Source organism: Platichthys flesus, chromosome 2 (assembly GCF_949316205.1).
Source record: "Platichthys flesus chromosome 2, fPlaFle2.1, whole genome shotgun sequence".
NCBI lineage: Eukaryota > Metazoa > Chordata > Actinopteri > Pleuronectiformes > Pleuronectidae > Platichthys > Platichthys flesus.
Genome location: NC_084946.1, coordinates 6,748,205 through 6,770,924, shown reverse-complemented (window position 1 = coordinate 6,770,924; position 22,720 = coordinate 6,748,205). Strand labels below are relative to the sequence as shown.

Below are 22,720 nucleotides of genomic sequence, written 5' to 3'. Positions count from 1 at the left end.
ACACAATGTTGCACACCACGCTAGCCATCAGAAGAAACACAGGATATAGATGAAAAGACACAGATAAATCAATCATGACACAAACAACCTGATGCTCAGAGTTTGCAAAGGAGCTAAGTGAGCTGCGATAAGAGCCCTGTGTTCCAACTACATAAATCACGTAATCATCTCGGGCAATCAAAATTGTCTCATCTCTGAATAAAGATTTATGTCTGCATTGATGACACAGCAGTGCACCCCTCATATTAAAAGTCAACACTTTGGAGGAGTTTCTCTCCAAGTGACTTAATCAGATACGGAGCATTAGTATCTTTTTTAATACATCTGCCAGTGTCAGGCAGCAAATGAAAATGCTTTAGCCTCTGTAAATATGACTGCTTACTTCTCCCACAAACATTGTTGACACCTAATGTAATTTCAGCGGGACATCCAGCTGAAAGCGCAACGGGGTAATATAATGCTCTTAATGAGAATTCCTTCCAGCTTGAGACCTCAGCAAGATAGCCATAATGCATGGCTTCTCTTTTTAATAAAATAATTGTTACGGTTATTAAAGATGAATCTCATCACAGTCGAGATGACAAAATAATTCATTACCAAAACCGAGGCTTTAAATAGCTGCAAATTATGAAGCCCTGCCCCCCACCCCCGGAAAATACACTCGCAGATAAATGGCTTCGTTATTTCATATAAATATTAGATGTATGCTGCCCTTGAGTGGAAAGAGTTATTGCAACTGTCCATTAGGAAGTTTGTAGACACACAGTGCACCATGTACATTAAATCAATAACAATACTGAGCAAACAATAAACAACAGATCTAAAAACTATCATTAATTTGACTATATTGTTACATTACAATTACATTACATAAACAAGTTAGAGCTGAGGCTTTATCCTTATTTTTTAAACTAATACATTCATTATTTTGTTTTCTCTGGATGATTCAGATGGATGATTGACTTATAATCCTTTTCATCTATTGCTACAGTTTACATAGCTGATAAAGCCATTTTGTGTTATGCATAAAATCATTACACCATACAGTCTGTACGTATCAATATGGTCAGTGTGCTGACCATATATATATATATATATATTATATTTAATGTGCTTTATTATGTTTATCAGCTCATTCTACTAATGTTAGACCAATATTCATGTTACACTTACTCAATAGATTTTTTTATTTTAATCATGTTGTGTGTTGTAGTGAGACTTACTTAAGCTCTAAAGAGGCAAAGACAGTTAGACAAATGCCAATCACAATTAATCAGATCTAAAATGTGCATCAATTCTTCTCACAGCACAAAAAAAAATGATAAACTGCCAACATAATGCTGTATAAATTCCGGTTTGTCTTTTTATGGAACGTGCAGTGTTCCTCCTTACAGCACCTCCATGTGTTACACAGGGAAAGCACCCAGGCACATTTTTGTACAAACTTTCACCAATCTCCCACATCCCTTCCCGTTCACAGCTACCCTTCCAGCTTTATTTATGTATTCAAAAGAGGTAATTTACAGTGATGGCATGGAAACTTCCCAGCATGCCTTTTAACCTGTCGTTTTTCACTCTCTCCGCAGCAGGATGTCCAGAGGAAATGCTTTATTAAGATCCTGCCGACATGAAGAGCTGCTGTGACTTACTGGTGCATTACTGTCTAAAAGGCAAAGTTATTTAGACCAATAAAAGGCTAATATATTGTTGGAGTGGAATTACACAGAAGTTATCTCTGGCTTAATAACATCACCGCAACCCCTGATGTTGTTTAGATCAATAAAGCCCATTAAAGTACAGACCTCGAGCACAGATAAGGCTGCATTGCCAGAGAAAAAATACTGTTGGCTGGCATCTGAGTGAGCAGAGGTCTGTCTCTGGCGAAAAAAAAGTGGCCAAAATGAGAAAAAACACTTCAAACTTAACACCATAAAAAACTTTCAATCTAATGAGGTTCATTGTCTGCCTTATGGAGCCTTGTGACCTGCTGGCAAGGCAGATGAAAGAAGTGAAAAGATGCTAATGGATTTGAGATATTGGTCAGATGAAGAAAAGGAAAAAATAGAAAGGGAGGGGAATCTGATGTCAGTGCAGAGCTGAACCTGTACTACCAGCCAGCTGCGCTTCAGGGCTTTAAACTGTTGTGTTTTTTTGCCCTTTACCACTTCAAACTTAAACCTCTTTGATAACCCCCCACCCCCCTCTAGATATCTGTCTATTTTCTCATCCACTGTTACATAAGGGTTTTTCTATTTATTTTCAAACTGGGCCTTTGGTAAAGTGTTAGTGTCTCTGAGATGCAATGTATCTAACGTTTGACAGAGAGAAAGAGAAAATATACAAATGAGTGAAAGTAAACCAAACAAAAAGTCCCTGTCTGATGCCGTGCACAGTGGTAATGTCACCTCACTAAAAAGCCCGGTGTTGTGAGTATGGCTTCCCATCATACTGTGCTCATTCTAAGCAGTGTCCACCAGGTGATGCACTAAATCATGGGTGTAGGGGCTGTCCGTCACTGCTGAGAGGTGCAATGACCACAGTCTGGCCACTCCCACGAGGCTACACCCCACAGTAGGATGACTACATAGAAAGGAGAAGGGAGCTGTGTGTGTGTGTGTTTGTGTGTGTGTATGTGTGTGTGTGTGTGTGTGTGTGTGTGTGTGTGTGTGTGTCCACGTGTGAATGTGTGTGTGCGCGTGTGTATTTGTGCAGACTGTGTTCACGTGCACTTGTAAATTGCAGCACACAGAGACACCACAGTTCTCCACAGGAAACCACAGCTTTGACGATATCTCTGTAAGCCTGCGAAATGACAAACAAGATATTTTTTCTTCTTAAGAACAACATGTCCCCTGTGTTTTATACACCGTCGATAGGAAGTTTACAGGCACCGAGCTGCACAGGTGGGGGAACTACAGCTCAGACACTGTTCAAAAACAAAAAGAAAGAAGGAAAGAACAGGGGTTTGAAGGTTGTCTGTTGCTTTTGGGGCCCCTTTCACCTAAGTGTGTAGTTTAGAGCAGCACTGTGGGCACATACTGTAACTTTAGCACTGGAGAAAAGTAAAAAGTCTCCCATAAATGTTGACATTGTCGTAATTTTTTCGCTTCAATGCTTGTGTGCATTATACTGTAACACATTACTGTTATCACAAGTCAAGACATTTCATCAGCTAATAGGAGTTTGTATTTACCCTAACTTTACCCTAATGCAGTAAATAAATGAAGTTACATTTAAGGAGCTACACTTTTCCTCAATTAGAAGATCTAAAAGGAGCCTGAATCTATAAGGACTCAGTGTGTCAGAAAGCATACGTTTATAGATGCTGGTAAAAAGCTGTTAAATTTCAAAGTAAAACCAAGCTATAAATAATTTGCAGTATCAGAGCAACACAACAGAGAAATCTTGAAGAAGTCTGAAAAAGTATTTGTCAAACACAACATCTGAGAATAAGACCATTAAAGGCCTTAGGAGGCTGTGGCCATGAATACAGAAACAGGACAAGATTCCTGTGTGGGTCTGACAAACACGCACACACAGGCCACAGTACTGATTGTGAACAATATCTTTGAAAAATTATGAACTCTGACAACTGTAATATTACCCAACTTAAATGCACTGCAGACAAAAAAGAGAGAGAAGAAAGAGGAGAAATAAAAAAAAGAGCAGAAGAAAGAGAGGCAATCTCGGAGCAGCTCCAAGTGAAAGCATAAATAACGTGTGGCACATCTTTTACCTTCTTCAATTATCTGGCTTTTGACATGCAAGCTGAGCACAGTGTAATTAACATCTCAGGAGATAATGGGGTCGCTACTCACTGATCAATCTCTCACATACATTATCTGCCTTTTACCAATCCAGCCTCCTGTTATTCCCCTCCAGGAAGAAAATATCCAACGACGGATTTTTTTTCCTTTTTTTGCGGTAGGGGCATTTAATAAAACTCTGGTAATAGGCCTAATGACTCATCCAATTGAGCTCATCTTCCAAAACATCAATTAGATTCAGGCCCAGCTTACACACACACACAGAAGCTTTGTCTATCACCGTAAATAACAAACCTTTCCAGATTCAGGCGGTGTTGTCATTATCAATTACAGACAGCATGAGCAGACAGATGAGGACGAATAACGATGTTGCAGGCGCTTTAATACAGTTCCCTCTATGCCTTCAGTAGTACCAGGTGTTGGAGTTACACCATCTGACCTGTTGAAAATACTTAAGAGAACAATCTGGAATTTGTTTCACTCTCTTAGCGCTGGCTAAATTCACGCGTTTATGAAAAATATTAGTTTGGCTTTCGACTGGAAATCTGCTGTGAGGTGCTTATTAGCACCGAAGATGTGTATTTTTACTCCAACATAAATATTGCACATGCACCCAAACCTTTCACCAGCTCAAAATGTGAATACAATTCAAACTGAGTCTCAAGAATTGACCAGACTTAAAAACTAGTCATCATCAAATCATTGGTCTAAAAAAATCAATGTCCAAAATAAGGCAACAGCAGTAAAACAGGTGATTCTATGGTGTGAAGTTATTAAATATATTTGATTTACAGGAAACCCTGTTCCTAATGATGTGTTTTACATGTGCTTATCCCATAGTACTGCTGTAGTCACTTACAGATTCAGATCTGCCATTGTAGTCATAGATTTGATGATGGTTTCTGGTCTACACCCTCTAATCCAGAGGAAACGGTGTACACATTGTGTTTGAAGGTCAAACACTAAAAATACATAAAAATACAACTATAAAAAATATAAGAACTGATCAAAAGAAGTGACTATGAGGCAATCAGTGTTGTTGCTGCTGTGGGGGAGTGTTAAAAGCTGCACTTTGAGTGTATTATTAACTCCACGCTGCCTGGACAGGTGGGGGCTGTTTTACAATTTGGGGTTTAACAGATGTGCGTTTTATGTGGCAGGTTCTCCAGAGTTTAGATGCCACTGTCCACATAGATGAGGCCGTAAGGCAAGCCATAAAACCTGCCTTTGAAACTTTGGGCGGATTAATGCCGACATGACAGCTAGTGAGCAGAGATCACACCGGCCTCACCTTCTCAGCACACTCACATGCTTTGCACTCAATATCTCGCCAGATGAAAGTAGGCCAGGCACGGCTGGACTAGGCCAGGTGAGAGCATGTGGCCGCTACATGTTACCTTTTTATCTGACTAATAAAGTCAGTTGTTCTGGGTATTTCCTCATGGGAAGTATGAAATTATTTTGCACACGCTTGCATCTTTAAAATGATCATCCTGATTGTAATGGCTATGCTGTATTGTAGGGTGACGACAAAGTTAATTGTAATTCAACCACAGAGTAAAGTGTAATTATTGGGATTTACACACCTTCAGCTCCCCCTAATCCCTGCTTTACAAGGTGGAATTCCTGGCAGGGTAAACACACACACATACACAATTTTGGACTGCCTTAAAACACACATTCTGACTTGCACGTACGCACAACATCTCAAATGTTCTCTTCTTCAAACACAGATCCATATAATGCACATACAGGCTGTGCCTTTTTTAATGCAACACCTAGAGACAATCTTAACTTGCACAATGCAATCTTAATGCTCCACACTCCTGTTCGTCAGTGACCTGTGTTGACTTTGGTACCACCCCCTGGTCCAGGCAGGAAGGCATGCTGAGTGAGCTCTCTCCTGCTGCCTGTGTCCAGACCCAACCTCTTACACAATACAGGCTGCCTGGCCACCGGTGTGCACCCCTCCGCCCCAATAACCCAATTCCCAGTCTTGATCAAACTTAGGGATTGTAGTGTGAGGTTGGATATGAGACAGAAGAGAGTAGGAGGAGGTGTGTGTGTGTGTGTGTGTGTGTGGGTGTGTGTGTGTGTGTGTGTGTTTGTGTGTGTGTGTGTGGGGGGGGGGGGGGGGGGGGGGGGAACACATCCTGCGTGAAACCGCATCCTGAACAAGCATCGCAGCATCTCACTGTAAATAAATACTCTCTCCTCTGCGTAGTTTCCGTCAACTGTCACCGCCTTGGCTCCCAATCACCTTCAAGTCCAAACAGGAAAGTCCAGGGAGGCAAGTGAGATGGCAGATATGAGCTTTAATTTGCTTCTTGCTGCACTTTAGCCCCGGTGCGCACCGCTTCCTATTCTCCCGCTCAGACCAGCTGCCCCGGCTTCATTCCAGACTCAGAGTCCTTCCTGTCACCTTTCATTACCATATTATCCAGGAGGATGCTCCCTGCGTTGCTGGGAATTCACCATTTGTTGGTGCACTCCCCCCCTTGAGTTGTCTATTGTGCGAGACCTTCAAAGCCACGCGCGACATCCTCTGAGGAGTGCTGCTGCCTTGTTACCTGCTAATCCCCTGAGCATTATCGCAGGAGATGCAGCTGAACAACAGAGCATGACGAAGCCAACTACTGAGACACGAAAAGCTCTCAGTCCATAAATTGCTTTGTGTTGCAAGACTCTCATCAGACAGGCTCAGAGTGTGAATATCTTGATTACGCGTGCTTGTTGTGATGACAAACCGACCTGTGTATTATATAACAAAATGTTATTGATAAAAGTCTAAACCAGACACACAAACCACCGCTCCGTGACGGGGAATTTATACAGTTGCACCTACACTTGATGCATAGTGTTATAAATGTCCTGTTTCAACTTTTTTCTTCATGAGTAGGAACATCCAGGCCACAGCTCTCCTGCATGTCTTTCATTACTTTGAATTGAATGAAGTAAGCTGAAACGTGAATCCAGCTGCTGACAGCAGAGCCTTCAGTGTTTGGTCTGGGCTTTACTTTGCACTCCAGGCTTGAAAGAAGTTACTCATTAACTGATGTGTCAAAACAACGATGTACGACACATCGATATGCTTTCTGTAAGGGATGCTTCAAGGTTTATTCCTTATGATCACTGAAATGTATGACGTACAAAAAATGACATACGTATAAATACTTCAGTAAATACATCAAAACAGCTGTGATGAATAAAGGATGTATTATTGCTACATTTATAAAATTATTTATCTATTTCTATATCAATTTATTTCTGTATTTCATATATTGTTATGTTATGTCATTATACTGCTGTCATTTCTGTCCTTCACAAAAAATGTAAAATTGCCATTTCATTATATTTCTTATGTAATTCACGATACTGAAGAAGGTGATACATATTCTATAAAATTGCAAATTGAATCAACAAAATTCTTCATCACAAAATATTAGTCATCTGTGGTGCAGATGGGAATGGCCCAGGCCTGACACTGTTTAATCCAAACACAAAACCGCTGCAGCAGCGTTTCATTCTTTGCAGTTTGCTGCTTAAAACATGATGACATTCTCTGAGTAAAGGATGCAATGTGACGGGACTGTTATTCAAAACTATAAAAACAATAATCTCAGGGGATGAAGAAAGGAAGACAACTAAAGATAAACAAGTCTGGCAGTTAAATCTTCTGCCTTCAAAAAATAAAAACTAACACAAGTTAGTTATTTCTAGTCAAATTTGCAGTGAATACAGGTACTTCATATAAACTCATTCAAGGGAATGTTTTGTGAAATAATAAAAACAGCCAAGACCAAATGACAGATATAAAGCCAAACACTTCTGTCCCTAGTCTGTATTTACATCTTATTAGAAATCTGCTGGATGTGAATGAGTGAGTTCATTATGTACCGGGCTTCTGTCTCTCTCTCTGACATTTGTGTTAAGCTGTGCTATCTCCATCAGATAGTTATAGACGCCCTCCTCTTTGCCTGAGGAGAAGGCTCTCTGGCCAGACACATTACTTTAAACATCTCGTTGAGCACATCCTAACCTGCCCGGGGGGGGTGTGAGTGTCTGCATGTTTGGCTGTGTTTATGTTTTATCCTCGGGACCCTCGATTGTTGTTAATTTCCTGTGCAAAGACAAAATAGACACATAAAGGCCAAAATGTGCTCTTCCCTGGCCTTCACCCACATCACAGCGTTTTTCCGCACAAGTGGCTAACCACAGATAATAATACAATTAAAACAATTTTCCGCATCTATCTGTGAGACTGATCTAATTCACCATTCGAATGACACTAATGGAGTGAGCCTCTTTTCCTTTCTTTCCCCGAGCAAAGCCCCTTTTTTCATGTACTGTATCACACAGCGCCACAAAACCATCTGCAGCAGAGGAAGACAGACAGAGCCAAGAGGAAATGCACTGTATTTGTTTAGCAGGATGTTAGTCAATAAAGTTAAGACCCGGCAGTTTTCATTACGTCCCACAGTGCAGCACAGTGCAGCGAGGAAACAGGGAGGCTCATTCGATTGTTGGTTCAAATTAACCCTTGGCTACAGAAAAAGGCAGAAACAGAGTGACCCTCTTATTTTCTGAGACAACACTCCCTTCAACCAACGCTGGCATTAATAATTCATTATGACAAAACACATTACCAGGGAAGCTGAATGTGAAAATACAGAGTCAAACATGACAGAAAAAAGTGTCACATTAAAGATGGGTTCAGATATTTGGCGGCAAATTGTGGAAAATAAATTGTGATCTTTCATTGTTTAAATGAACTTGAACATACATTTCCATTTCAATATTCATGTTGAATATTCGGTCCAGCAGCTGAACTGAAGAGTGCTCCGACTATTCCATTTAGCAACACGCACGCACACACTGACACCCACACACACACACACACACACACACACACACACACACACACACACACACACACACACACACACACACACACACAGACACACACACACACACACACACACACACACACACACACACACACAGGCTGTGAACCACACAGGGAGGATTCAGCCAAACCTTGATCTGGATATCCTGGAACTCTGTCCACCCAGTGTGGACAAGGAACACAGATAGGAACTACTCCTACACAAGTTCAAGGGAAGTGCTTGTGTGGCGCGGCTCTTTCCTTTTGCAACCATGCTTCACCAAATACAATGGCAGCAGAGAGTTTTATGTTTATGAGCTATCCTGATGGGAATACACATATCCATTAGATATGAGTCTGCCTAGTGAGGGGGTCTGGTATTAACCCATAAGCAAGTGCCCCATCAGCAGATAGAAAAAATCTGCCTTTTATTGCAACAGTTCACAGACTCAAGCCATTGGCCACATAGCCCACAAATGAGGCGTTAAGTATTGTGGCAGGGCAGAAGCAAGATATAACCCTCCTCTCATCCATGCATGAATTTGCCCTCTACCTCGCTTTCCTCCTCTCTGTCTTGTGTTCTACCTCTGTCCCTATTAAAAAAGATTATCTAACTGCCCGACAACACTCACTACACAATAACAACTGTCTTCTGCAACAGAATTCATTAATCTCATGTAATTTTTTTAAAAATGAATGTTAATTTTTATACACTATTTAATGGACATTTTCTGTAATTAATTGCCAGATGGAGGCAGGGCTAGGGCAGGAAAATTAAAAAACACAACCTGACGTGGAGATTGGGAAAGAGAGCGCAGCGATGGGCCTGCTGGGATGGTTTCATCATCATGCCTGACCCCCCCTGCTGCTGGGAATGGCAGGAGATGGCGGGAGCGGGGAGGAGATAGACTCCTCTTCACAGTCAGAGATTTAATTGCACGCATATTCCATTACCTCTGCACAAATGTCACATTCTCTTCTGATCAGGGGGCACGGCCGCCACCGGCAGCATGGATGGCGAGCAGCCAGACTATAGTGCAGAAACTATTCAGCCAATCAGGGCTCCATGGGCAGACAGAGGTGAGCAGAGGGACAGAGAGACTACAGTACGCCAAAGATATAACAAAAAAGGGGGGGGAACCATGAACACAAAGCACCCGACAGAGCCGCCTTCAGCCAATGGGTAAAATGCAGTGTTAACAGATGTCAAATGTTTATAATATTATTATTAATAGTAGTAGTAGTAGTATATATGTTTTGGATGGTAGAACATATTTGATTAATATATAGTATTTACATAAATGCCTTGAGATCTTTGTTGTAATATATTAAGAACATTTTATTGAAATGACCTTGTCAAGAGGTGAAAGCATTTCCATGCTTTGAATTACAACTGTTGTCTAAAAATGTAACAAGGATGTATTATGTACTAATAACATAGTGAGTAATATTTATGATATAATTTCATCAATTTCAGACCAGAGCTGTAGTCAGCAGCTAGCTAGATTATTAAAATAGTAGAATTAGGTATAATAATAATCTTGTTTAAAAAAAATTTATTTAAAAGCTTAGAATCAGGACCAGCGGTACCAGGGGTTGTGATTTAGACCTTACTGGACCAACAGATTTTAAACTGGGATAAGTGCCTCTTACATGAGCAGCCCCAGTCCTTTTCAAATCAATGACACAAATCTGACTTGTCAGCAACAACTGGGGCCTGGAAGCAGTTTATAAAAAAATACAGTGGTGGAAATATATTTATACAAAATAGTTGCAACATCAGTGAGTGAAATTACTAATTTTCCCTCAAAGATTCAGTGCGACTCTACTCTTTGTGTCTTTATCATTCAAGCTCATTCTCAGCTGAAATATGAAGCTCGGAATAAATCAGCTTGGCTCTGCTTCAAAATAGTTATGGACCTATACAAATAAGCCTAACAATGAAATCCACCAGTGCTTTGGAGTCATTTCACAGGCTGACAGCACACACATTACTGTATGAAATAAGAGAAGGGTAAGTAGGAAGCTTGCCACATACCCTGATCAATGGCGCTAGACTGATTGGCACTCCATTCCACCAATAAGAATTCAGCTTCCAGTCTTGAGGGCACGACCACAGAGGGTTTCAGAGAGGACACAAACACAGAGAAAGAGAGAAAGAGAGAGAGAGAGAGAGAGAGAGAGAAAGAGAGAGAGAGAGAGAGAGAGAGAAAGAGAGAGAGAGAGAGAGAAAGAGAGAGAGAGAGAGAGAGAGAGAGAGAGAGAGAGAGAGAAGGGAAGGGAAAGATACAACAATTATACACAGGAAGTGAATAGGTGGGGAAAGCCCCTTCCCAGGTCCATTGAGCCCACATGTACAGAAATGATGTGAGTACTGTCAAACGTGAACGTGATCCTCGTCATCCCCAAATGACACACTGATTCCTGTTGGCGCGCCCTGGCCTACATGCATATCTAACTTTCATATCTGAACATGCAGATGAGCAACTGTGATAGAAGCACAATGTAAAACAGAGGTTGAATCACAGTAACTTGTCTCAGTTTGACTTTAAAACAGTTTTCCTTTGGTAAGCTGTGAGAGCCCACATAAAACATATTAATTTCAAATGGCTGTATGTGATGTTAGTCATAATAAATGTACAGTATAAAGTGAGAAATGTCTTACAACAATTGAATACAAAATACTAGATTAGAACTCAATGAAGGGGATTCCAAGGAAAAGCAATCGCATTGATATCCACGTCAAAAATGCATGTGTTCTTTTCTGACCCATACCACATCCTTCCACCAAATTGTGTTAAAATTGGTTGGGTTGATATTGTTTAATATTTACTTACAAACAAACCAAAAACAAACAGACTGGGGGGAAACATTATCTGCTTGGTAGACGTAACTACTGAAAGGTTTTGTACAATTTAAGTTCCCAAATAGGACAAATAAAAATATGCAAGAAAATCATTCATTGTCTTATTAGATACACTACTGATGTAACATTGCAAGCATGCAAATAATATAAATAAGATGTGATGAGACAACATTTCAGCACCGTAAAAAGGCTACACAGTAAAGTCATGGCATGATATAAAATCGGAGATGTATGATTGCTCTGGAGAATGAATTCACAATCATAGTAGTGTACGGACCCTTCAATGGTCGCCACCTTAGAATAATATTACACAGTTTTTTTGCAGAGATGATGAATGGCTGGCACCATAACAAAAACATCTGAAACTAGCTGGACGTTTTGCTTATTCAAAAACCTGGTGTTAATCTCAAAAGTATTCATCTGGAGCCAGATAAACAAGTGGAAAGATGCTAATGACTTCCACATACGATTCAGATCATGCAAATGAGGCAGCAGAATGGATGGCTTCTGGTGTTGTCCCTGTCACAGAAGTCATGGCCGCATGTGTGGCTTGTTGCCCCGTGATGTATGTGTGTGCGAATTTGTTGTTTCATGTGGTCGGGTCCCCGGCAGCCCTGCAAAGCAATCCAACTCCAAGCTAATTGGTCCCGCTCTATGAGTAAGCGTGTCAAAAACTCAATCGATAACTCTATTTGTGTGCGTAGCGGTCTAGCTGTCCAACCAGACACAACAAACCACAGCACCAACATCCCAACTCCTCATAATTCACCAGTGTGGAATTCCACTAACTCCTTTAGTGCAGCCGTTGTTTCCACAGCCTGTCCACATTCCTGGGCCAACCATCGGCCCCAGATAAGACCCTTCTGATTACTCGCGTGCATGCCTGTCATTACTCCCAAAAATATGTTGATCCCACAAGACAGTTCCCTCATATGGATTTATGGCCACAATATTGTATCTCCATGCCCCAAAAGGAGCTTACTTTTAAAAGACCCCTCACTTCGGGATCAACGACAGAGGGCATTCAGGGTCTTCAGTTGAACTTTCTGCCATGTCTCCAACATAAAACTGAAGCTTTCGAAAGTACTTGGGAATATACAGAAGAGATTTGTGTGCGGTTTCACAAAAAGGATGTTAAAACAGCATGGGGGTAAATAGAAGATAGCTTTGATCTTGGGTCTTGGTTGGACTAGTGCACAAGTGGTTATGTTTTATAGTGTAATCTGTCCATAAAAAAGACTAAACAATCAAACACTTCAAGATGTACAGCAAGCTTAGATGCCAACATAAAGTTTAAAATGTTCACCTCCAACAATAAAGCTCTCTCGATTTGTGGTCGTCTGCTGCCAGCTGCTAAACTCTCAGATCACACTATGAACATGTGGTTGTAATCCTCCCCCTTTTCACTCAAATTACAAACTGTGTCAGTTTCTGAAGATAATCTACTATGAGCCACTTTGCAGCATGTGTGTTAATTGCCACTCATTTGCGAGGTCATAGACAAACTAGACAGGTTTCTGAAGCCGTCTGTCCTTGTTGAAAAGTATGAGGGTGAGAAATTAGCACGCGGCAGGTGATGACACATATGGTCAAAATAGAAATAAGTATGGGTCACCTTATACACATGCAATAACTTAAAGTTGAACACAAAAGACACATTACAAAATGTTTTCTGCATGATGCCGTTGTTGATTGTCTTGATCACCCTGATGGACTCATGGGAACTCAACAAAACGTCTAGGAGAATTTGTTTTGTCAATCCACGTAGACGTCTTCTTCAGTCTCATCAGATCTAAACAATAGCTCTATATCAATACAGCTATAACACGTACATCTAGATATTATACGTGAGCAAATATGGCATTGTCTGAAAATATTTTTGGGGGTATTTTTAGATTATAACTATTAATCAGGAAATATTACTCACCCCCACCAGCTACACTTCTTTCATAAGTGTATGTGCATTCACAAGCTACAATATGTTTCTATACAACCTTTATGTTTTTACAGTACAATATCATTCATAAATATATTTCTACAACAATCTCATATTCTATCACTCGCTGCTGCTGAGGGTGTTTAATTAGGAGAGAAGTGATTAGTTCAGATGTGGAAGTGCCATCCCTGTGCCCCTGATCATCATAAAACAAAAACAACACTTTGGCATGTGTGTCTATCGTATTGAGAAGTAGGTGGCCCTTAGTTCCATGAGCATCAATGCATGAATGATGCCTTAAATCTGTGCTGTGTTGCAATGTTATATTACAACCTGAATAACAATAAGGAACTTTTGTAACCTATTCAAATTCATTAAAATGAAGGAAATATGAGAGAGAGAAAGACAAAGGGCAAAATAAGCCATGCATAAACAAGAAACAATATTCTCAACAGAACTAAAGACCCCACACATCCATAAAGAGAATGAGATAGATATCCACTGCAGCTCGTCTCACCCTCACTCAACCAGTTTCAAACCAATGACCAGGTATTACTGACGCTGCGTTGGGGGGGGCATTGGTGTTGTATCAGATCAATGGCTTGACCCATTATGTTACACCACTCCCAGCACCTCATCCACTAAGGGCCAGTCTTTGGGAGCACCCCTAGCTGACCCATGCTGCTGGGGACAATTACTAGAGAGTGGTCTTTCAGGGCCGACGCCCACTTGACCCGGTAGCGTAAAGACATGGAGGAGATCCACATGATTTAAACTCCTTCCCAAGACGTGCTGACAAGGTTAGAGGGTCAACGCAGACATTAACAGGTCAGTGTGTGGCCCACTTGGGAACAATTACTCCCAGTCACAGCTAAGTGGACACTTGATTGAACACGACGGAGGCAGGACACACTTCCCACAGATAACAATCCCCAGAGCCATTTAGGATAAAAAGCCCTTGTGATACAGCCTTTATGGGCAAAATTCATCTTCCTTTTCCCTTTTAAAAGAATGTGAGAGTGTGATAGAGAGCCATTCTCTAGAAGAAATGAGTCTCTCAAAGCATTACTATTTTCTAGCAATACTAATAGCTACTTATGACACAGAAACAAATACAAGGTGACTGAGAGAAAAAGCTAAACAATGGGACGAGCTGTTGAGATTCCATTTTTCATTCATGGAAAAAAAGTTATCTCACGGAAGAAATATTGCTGGCTCACAACAGATTTTGACTTATATTTTATTATCTGGTTTAAAAACACTAACAGCAAAGCTCGACCCATAGTAAAAATGTAACACAGGGACATGAACTCAACAATTCGTAAATCTCTAATCTCTAAATAACTGTGTGGGTGCTGCGTTTTTTGTTGTTGTGCTGTTCAACCTTTAACCTACTGACCGTTTGGCCGCTCTCCCAACACACAACTACAACTCTGCCTTGAACATTTTGTGTCATGCATACACTCACCAAAAAACACACTCCCCAACTCTGAGTTGATTCATTTCACAACTCAACAGTAAATCGTATAACTTTTACATATTCTGCAGTGGAGAAAAAACTAAACAGATGTGTGAGGGGAGTTGGAGCCGATAAAATAGTAATGTGCATCTCTGTGTCAAATGGTCACTCTTGTCCCTTAGTCTCTTCGTACAAAAATGGGGCTTATCGATTCGCGAACACATTTCCCCAGCATTTGCATAATCTGTGTGTTGTTATTGAGGTATTGTTTCTCTTTTTTTCTGGGTTGTTTATTTCGTTAGAAAAACAGTTCCATGTTGTCCCTCGGACTGCAGGCTGGTGCAGCAGCTGTTAATTGTTAATGGCTGGAGATGACACAGTCCACCACTTCTTCAAGAGACACCCAGGAGTCCAGAGATACAACCTTACCAAAGAGTTCGGCAAAGTGATACAACATTAAGCCATTTGCACATGCAGAGTGCAAAAGCAACAGGCCCACGGGCTGACCCATTGGTTGTTGTGGCAGTCAGCTTTATTCCCAAGGATGGTTTTGTAACCAAGTGGGCATCATGTGAATACCATCTGGGTACCACTTATTTAAAGCTGGCAGAAGTCCCGTGGCAGGCAGCCTGGCAATGAGGAGAAGGGAATAAATTGCATCATTTACTTAACATGCATTTACCGTGGCGCCCTTTAAAAGCCCATGACTAAATAATTTGTTTTTTCCGGGTGCCAGTTTCTGCTGTAAGCCAATTTGTGTTGTAGTTGTGCGACAAACAGAGCGACTGTCAAAGGGCTGATAAAGGAGGTACCGAGATGTTAACCACATGAAATCGCATTTAACACCAAGTATATTAAAAGCCCTCAATCCATTTACACCAAAGAAATCTCCCAGTGCATTGTGCACTGCACAGAATCCATAAACAGACAATAAACACATTGTAATTATAATGCCAACTCTTTAATTACGTGTGTCATTTGGGGATGTTCGAGCTCACTAATTGTCAGACTGATGTGAGAGGACTGGGGGAGGCAAAAAGGAGATCAAGCCTCGGGCCCAATGAGAACCATATTCCCCGCTCTCCAAGCGTGTTAGAAGGCAGAAAATTCAATTGGCATGGTTCCAAAGAAGAACAGTCCAAACAGCCTTAATCAGCGGGGAATAACTCCATGCAAATGATTTACATTAGCACAAGTAAAGAGAGAAGAAAAATATTTAAGGTTTCACTCCCAGAACATGAAGGCAAGAAAATCGTTGTTTTCCTATAACCACACTGCCAGGTGTCCTTGATTTACTTGCCACCATAAAATCTTATACTATCTAAAGAGGCATTAAAGGACATTTAAAGACTTTAACCTATTTTTATTGGACAGAGAATAAGAAACAATTGATAAACAGGTAAATACTTCACAACATAGATTATATGTAATACCTCCTCACTTTGCTTAGACCCTCGGTTCCCAAACTGGGGTACATGTACCCCCAGGGGTACGCGAAGTGGTTCAGGGGGTACATGAGGAGAACATTTTATTTGTGTTTTCAAAGTGAAAAAGCCCATTACATTTTCAAACTGAGCTATAAATAATCATGCAATATTAAATAGTCTAAATAACCAAGTCGCATTGCCAAAAATACTTGTGTATACCCATATTCAGCAAAATAATTACATTGCCAATAAAAGTTACAGGTAGGTTAGTGACCGTTAGTAAAAACGAGGGATGGGCATAATTAATCGACAATCGATTAATTGATCCTTAAGAATTTACTAGATGACATTTTGTCATAGACTTAATTCTGTTGCGTTCACTGCCAACACTGCGAAGCTATACGTCTCCATGAGCGCCTGAGGAGTCCACTGCTCTCTTCAAGTAGGAGGTCTAGCTCCAAAGCTAGCCCCTTCGGACCCAGACAGAGCCGGCTCTGGGTGAGGGGTGACAATCACCGGACTGAGAGGTCGAGAACCGTCAAATCCAGCTAGCTCACAGACGCTAGCTACACTCTCATCAGGGCTTAAGAGAACAGCAGCGCATATTTTCAAGTGTAACCAGTGAGCGGATCCCGTTTAACTGCCACAAGAGTTGTTCACCTTGTAATAAAGATCTATATTTTCACTGCATTTTAACAGAGCCTATAAATAGTGCATTTTAATATAAAATATTAACGATTAATAAAAAATCGATCGTTAATTCTCCCGACAATCGATTAGGAACTGACAATCGTGATTAACAACTGATCGATAACTGACAATCGATAGATAAACTCTGTTTGATCTAAACTTCCATCCGAGTCCTGAAATCCCTGAGAATTTCAAAGTTTCAAGTGTTATATGCTGTATACGTGCGTCGGGGGGGGGGGGGGGGGGGGGGGGGGGTACGTACCTGGAGATTGAATGTCTGAAGGGGTACGAGACTTTAAAAAGATTGGGAACCACTGGCTTAGACAATGCATATGCAATATATCAATTACATATAAAATCTTTCTCTTATTGCTATTGATGAAAATTACAATGCATAATTATTGTTATTGTTTAATTGTCCAGCCCAATGTACTAATAATACAATTTTAATAATATAATTCTAACTGAGGCCCTTCTTGCTGTTAGAGGTTCACTGCACTTTGTGCAACCAAGAGCATATCAATATTTTAACATTTTACTTTTTTCCCTTCAAAACAATATTCTTATATTGTTATGTTTTATTTCAGTTTTAACTTTTATTTCAGGGTTTGAGTCCCTGTGCATTTATTTTCCTAGTGGGAAAGTGACATCAACAGCATTGTGCTGAAACCAGACTAGGACCAAGAGAGAGAATGGATTGTTGATAGCATGTTACTGAGACAGAGTGACACGTAGGATAATAAAGACTTAATTTTCTCCATAAGGCCATTTTGCCATTTTAGTGTCAGAATGTTAAGAAGATATTTGCCAGTGAATAATTTATTTAATATTTGGTGAATTTAGAGCGAAAGGACTGGTCATAATCAGTGGTCATGTTCTGTCATTAGCGTGAACAAGAGCTCATACTGAACTGTCGCAGGTTAGAGCCAAAAGGGTTGACATTTAAGATTTTACTTTTCTGAGACACAAATCAAGGGGTAAATTGCTCCTTCCTTAGAAAGCACATGACCACATGAAAAAACATACTACACTGGTTGATTTTGGAGTCATTTCGCATTGGCCTATGGTGTGTCCTTCAGTAATCCAAACCAGAATTGTGATACGAAAGCTTACAGTATATCAACACCATGCACAATTATCTGCTGTGTACTTATTAACTTTTCGCTCTACCTGTTACTGAAGAAAAACAGTCAACGTCTTTCAGCAACAGCATTATCTGTTAAGAACTTGTTTTTCCAAGTCAGGTATGTTGTTGCCCATTTGTGGATCAGAGTCCAAACTAGAAGTGATGTCCTCAGATAGCCTCCATTATTAGTCGATACAGTATATGGCAGTGGCTGTGGTGGACAACATCACTGACTAAATTATTTAAACTGCCATAAGTACAGTACACCCTGAAGATACTTTTCTCAGATGAATCATCGGCGAAAAATGTCAGTCAGGCAATGAGAAACTGGCTCTGCCATTGTTTACATATTTACTAGCACTACGCGGTTGGCCTTGATGAGAACAACAGTCTCACAGCTCACAATCGCATGATCTCACTTGGTCGGAAAAAAAGAGCTGTCACTGTGAATCTGGTCTAAGGGTGTGGCAATGCAATCAATGAAGGTGGAGAAACACAAACAAAACAAAGCTATTATTGGTCCCGCAGCATGAAATCATGCATTAGCTAAGCTGAAACAGTCAATCCTGCACCAGTTGGTCTACAATTTACTGCTCAAATTGTTCTCACCTCTGCTTTTTCCATTCCTGTGTCTATGTGAGGTTCAACTGAACACTTCACTGTGCCCCGCAAGGTCTTTTACACAGCACCGCTATTGATAAAAGAGATCAGAGCGCCTGAGAGGGGAAGAAAGAGTGCATGAAGGATACAGAGTTTTCATCTATTATCCATCTCCTATTCTAATGCAGCCATTATGTTCTAAAAAGAGACTGCTCATCTATTCATTTTATGAGGCATTTGAAAAAAGATGACACTGCAAGAGGGTTGGGCTGAGTGATTAAAATTCTTTGAATTAGCCCTTCAATCACTGCTTACAATTGTGCATAAAGTACACAGAAATGCACTCAAAAGCCTGGCCCAACTCCTCTCTGTAGTAGGATATGAAAAGATTGATTTATTCATTCTTCTCTGCTGGGTTTTTTTCAGTGTGAGGAATCGATTGGTCAACACATTAAAAGCTTGTATATTATGCACTCCATTTACACAACATGAAAAAGCCTTTAGAAAAAAGATCCAATAACTAAGAACAGCTGATTGCTTAAACTGCATCACACTTACAGCGTTTAGAACAGATGTAGCAAATTTTCAACAAAAGGCTAGAAACGGTTCATGGAAAAAGCCAAACAGTAACAAACAGGGTGGAAAACAACTCTGGGACCTGTGTATGATGCTGAAGCACTTTGATTTCACTTTTTAGTATAACACTATCACTCTTTAACTAAATCTCTAGGCTACTTGTATACCATGTTACTACAGCAGGAAAACACTGGAATAATGTAAATAATTTCAAAATTACAGTAAAAAACTAATCTGTTTATATAAAATTTTAATAAAAGCTGATATAAAGGAAATAAGTTGCAAGGGCATTTTAATAGATTTAACACACAATAAATACCTCCTACAAACATGGTGTTTAATTCATGTATCTGGCTGAACAAAAAACAGGCATATTTAGAGGACTGATATCTTGATAAGTGTGTGCATTTTCTTGTTTTTTTTTTTTTTTTATAAAAGGGGACTGTTGGGTCTTAGAAGGGGACCTCTCCAAAGTCATTTTCAGACATTACCTCTGGGTAAAAAGCGGAGAATTGGCGACAGAGTGTACCCGTAGTTTGCCTTTCACACATGGACAACAGAGCGGGAGGTTCTCTGCACAGAAACATTCACAACACCAACAGAACTTCCACATAATTCAGGCGATAGTTGTAGCAGCCGGGTTTAGCAGAGGGAGGCAGGAAGTGACATATTAACACAGCTGCGGAGATCACATGATTTTGTTTACAGCTCCCCGACACCGTTGTCAACTCTTATCACCACAATCTTTCCTGACATATTGTACCTTTTTGTTTTAAAATGTTTGCGTCTGTCGCGTGTTAGAAGCATCATCAACACCTTTTTCCTATTGAGCAATTTAAATTGATAACATCCTTTGGGGGGCCATACTTACAATGTTTTACCCTACTGTACTTTGTAACGAAGAGATGCGTCTCAAATCTATCATTAAACTCTATTATACGATGGCGGAAACTGCTCATCTTTGGTGTAGTGTCTGATATCGTATGGTAATGGTGATGATACCACCCACAGCATGTTTTCTTGGATTGAGTCAGTCAGTCCTGGGCATAACTGACTGTGTAAGAGTCAGTTTTGAAAAGACCTGCTTACAGCAGCAAGTCATCGCAAATAGAGATGAAAATTTCAGTATATATCTTCTCAGAAAAGGAAAATCCTAGAGACGTACATTCAGTTTATAGAGGAAATTGTTGTACTTCACTTTGAGCTTCTTGTTGTATTGCAGTTTGATTATTTCATGTCGGTTGTCAGGCACATCAACAGGTTGGATGGATTAACAAATATTTTCAGCTCCTTTTGTCTACTTGTCATATCCTGAAACCTCTCGCTAAATGCCTGAAGGGCGTTTTGCAAACTCACAAGCAAATTCAGATTTCACCGCAGGTTGTTGTTCTTGCATAGTTGGAAAATGCACAGGGTTCGCACACAATGAACAATCTTACTCTCTCTGATTCCAGCAGCCGTGCAGCACTTACAAGGCTCCTTCACAAATTCTCCCAGTATTCAAAACTAGCGTTGTCTTTTTCAGAATGTGGTCATCTGGAAGATGCTTGTTGCACACCCAAACTCGGCCACAGAGTTGTATTTAAAGTGCATTCGTTTTTGCAATTCATCTAGTTAAGCTGCATGTTTCCATATGTAATCATAATTCGAATCAGCCTTCTCATCACTGCAAAAATGTTGTTTCCTCTTGAAGAGAAAATTCAGCGTACACTTTTTTTCTTGCCAGGCGCCATGCTGCTCGTCAGCGATGAGACGAAACCTCTACGTGTGTTTCATTCAACCTGACGGTGACATGACAACCATACAGCCAAAAGCATCACCCCATGTATTTTATGGGTTTAACCTACTACGGAGGGGGAAATGCAGTCATGAGAATTTGGGGATTTTTTTGTTTTATTCAAAAATGTATTGTGTCCTGGGTCGCAGGTTGGAGGTTCCCCACCCCTTGGTTGAACTCTGGTGGGATTGGTCGTCATTACAACTCACTGAGACACAGTCTAGTAACAACTGTTGTAAAGTACAGACCTTTTCTAATGTTTTTTACTCCAGTGCCTGGAACAAAATAAGTACTGAATTAAGTATCAGTTTCAGTTGAGTTTCTCTCTCCTGCTCACCCACTCGTACGCTCACTCTCTGTCTTTATCTTGGTCTGTTTTTAGATGCGTAGTCACTTACATAAATGTCTTGTAAGCCACAATAACATTCAGCAAAGTTTCCATCCCTAATATAAACGTGTGCTCGCCCATTCATAGAAAGGCACAGCAGCACCAGGGTCAATAAGTTAAGTCACCATTAACCCATTCAGATTAAGTGCAAATGCTAGTATATGAGACAGATATTCAAGAGCTTATGTGAATGTTTGTGCACTTGTACAAAAGCTCACCAGTGAACTACACGTGGTCGATCCTACATTACAACATCAGCTTGTTGCCGCTGGCTTTTTCCCCAACTGTAAACACTAATTTTGTTTTTGACAGGTCACATTTTAGACTCTAGTGGCTGTTGGTACTGCCGCTGTTGTAATGTCACCTAACTGTGTGTGTGGATGTGTGTGTGTGTGTGTGTGTGTGTGTGTGTGTGTGTGTGTGGTCATGATAAAAAGCTCATTGGTCTTATGAAACAATAGACTACGACCAGTACTTTGTTATTACACAAAACGCTGGGGAAGTTCCTCTTGTAATCATTCAAACTGCACTTGGGGTGAATTGTCAGAACAATTTAAATGTGATAAATCTTTGAGCGAAGATGGATTCATTCATTACATGTCAGTGAAGTTTTGATGTTGTTTTTTCTCTTTAAAATATATAGTTAAGCAAATTGCAAGACTCAGCTTGTGTCGACGATTGACAACTACATTTAATAGTGAGACTGAACTTTGTGTTGTGTAGATCAGAGTGAAATGATATCTGTATGTGATCAGGTTAACATAACTGTTAATTTTTTGCTTTCTTACTCCGATCTCTCTGTGTAAAGACTGAATCTATTGCTGTATATACTGTTATATTATATTTATGTGTGTGTGTTTGAGCAGTGATATATGGATCATTTTTTTAAATGTTTAACACTTTTGGTCAATGTAATCGTGAGCAATACTTTATTTAATTTGGACATTTATTTGTCTATATAAATTAGAATCTATAAGTTTGATTCCATAAAAGTATTGCTTATTAAATAAAAGAGTTACCATGTCTCCCTTATGCCTTTTATGATGGAAACACATATTTTTATCAAAACTAAAAGTCAACTCGATGGCTGAGTATTTTCACCGAAACACTAAAGTAAACAAACGCGAGTCTGAAGGATTGGACTCAAACCTAAAGCAATCCTGTCAAGTTGTGGATGGGGCTCAGTAGCTGGAAAAGGATCTGTACGTGAGCTGTAAGGGTGC

General features: G+C 40.2%; 1 protein-coding gene across 7 annotated transcripts in view; it reads right to left on the bottom strand.

Moving 5' to 3' along the window:
• foxp1b (forkhead box P1b) overlaps positions 1–22,720 on the bottom strand; it is a 151,841-nt gene that overhangs the window by 120,578 nt on the left and 8,543 nt on the right. The window contains exon 1 of one of the 7 annotated variants that reach the window (XM_062395212.1): positions 10,691–10,753. The exons of the other annotated variants lie outside the window; for them this stretch is intronic. The gene's annotated coding sequence lies outside the window, so the exon portion shown is untranslated. Of the gene's footprint in view, positions 1–10,690; positions 10,754–22,720 lie in introns of those variants that run through there. 7 annotated transcript variants of the gene reach the window in all.